General features: G+C 28.7%; 1 long non-coding RNA gene across 1 annotated transcript in view; it reads left to right on the top strand.

Annotated features, from left to right (window-relative positions):
• Nucleotides 1–268: 268 nt before the first annotated feature.
• LOC130807038 (uncharacterized) overlaps nucleotides 269–1583 on the top strand; it is a 3325-nt gene continuing 2010 nt past the window's right edge. The window contains exon 1 of the long non-coding RNA XR_009040438.1: nucleotides 269–961. This is a non-coding gene — a long non-coding RNA (uncharacterized LOC130807038). The remainder of the gene's footprint in view (nucleotides 962–1583) is intronic.

Below are 1583 nucleotides of genomic sequence, written 5' to 3' on the forward strand. Positions count from 1 at the left end.
AGACTGAAACAGTCGTATTATTAGAAGATTTTATTAGTCGTTTTTAGCGCCTAATTTTTCTTATATATTTGTTCGTTACTAATTATAATTTAATTAGTGATGGTAGTAGTTTGAAAAATCTCTACAATGATTAGAAACTTGTTAATTCGTAACGTGATTATGAATCGTAACAAGTAACGTAAACTTTGGAGGTAAAACTTAAAGTTGAGCAACTACCCATAACAGTTCGAAAAAAAAAAAATTTTAATTATTACCCAAGTATATTATATAACCATGATGGGAGTAAATTAAATATTTCTTACATATACAAGTGATTTTTAAACATGAAGTACAAGTTACATAACTTGTTACATGTACAACAATTTTTACCCAAACTTTAAACTATCTTAGATAAACCTTTCTTATACCATAATAGACCAAATTGAGGACAAAAAGCACTCCAAATCAGCCCCAAAACAGCAGCCCCTAGCTGCCATACTAGCCCTCATTTAGCCCCAAAACTCACTTACACACTCCACCAAACTCTCTACCCAAAGCCCCTATTGTTCTTACCCAAAAACACCATCATAACAAGCATGCAAACATGATAAATTAAGACATATTTGCTGTCCATATTTTCAGCTCCATCAACCTTCTTTCACTCCTCATTTTACTCCTTATTTCATCCATAAGCATAGTTGAAGTTCAATCTTACAATTCCTAGCAAAAACACCTTCTTTTCTCATTAAATCTTCTTCAAAAACCCATCTAAAACTTCTGAAAATTTATGTTTATAAACTCAAATCTCCCATAAAAATAATCTTCATCTTAAGAGCTTTCCATAGACACCAAACTTGAAGAAATCCACCAAGTATAGATTGAAGAGTTGGAGTTGAGGCTTGAAGGGCAAGGAACTGAAGTTAGAACCACTTCTAAAAACGCGTAGGAGCTTACGGAATAATTATATAGGCTTGGAGTCGAGGTATGTCACTTGGGGTGATTTTTAAAGGATTTAAGAACAAGTTGGGAAAGTTTGTGTATAAACTTTTTTTTAAAAGAAAAAAAAATAAATTCCCAAAGAGAAGTTCTTAAATCTTGATAAATGATGTCAAAATGATGAATTTGAGTATGGAATAATTTATTACATGTATTATTATTGTGGGCATCATGCATGTTGATTTTATAAATTATTGTATGTTTAAAGGCATGTTTAACACTACTTTGTGAAAGTTATTGTGATGGAAATGATTATATGAATTTGAAAATATTTGAAATTCATTTTAAAAGAAATTTCCAGTAGCTATATGTTAAGAAAATTTCTTTGATACTTTTTGTTGAGATTATTCGTTAAATTGACATTTTAATGGATTTTAAGGTGTTAAATACTCTTATTATAAAACATGGTATTAGATGAACTCTTCATCATCAAAAATAATTAATAAAAATATATTATAATGTCTCCAACAAGATTTGGCCAGAATATATTTAGTTTTGAATTTTTTTATGATTTTTGAATAATCGTTAAATTGTTTAACGGTAAATTATAAAATGGTAAAATATAAAATAATTACCAAACAAAGACATATGGACTTGAAATTTTTATC

This window comes from Amaranthus tricolor, chromosome 2 (genome assembly GCF_026212465.1).
Source record: "Amaranthus tricolor cultivar Red isolate AtriRed21 chromosome 2, ASM2621246v1, whole genome shotgun sequence".
In the NCBI taxonomy this organism is placed as follows: Eukaryota; Viridiplantae; Streptophyta; class Magnoliopsida; order Caryophyllales; family Amaranthaceae; genus Amaranthus; species Amaranthus tricolor.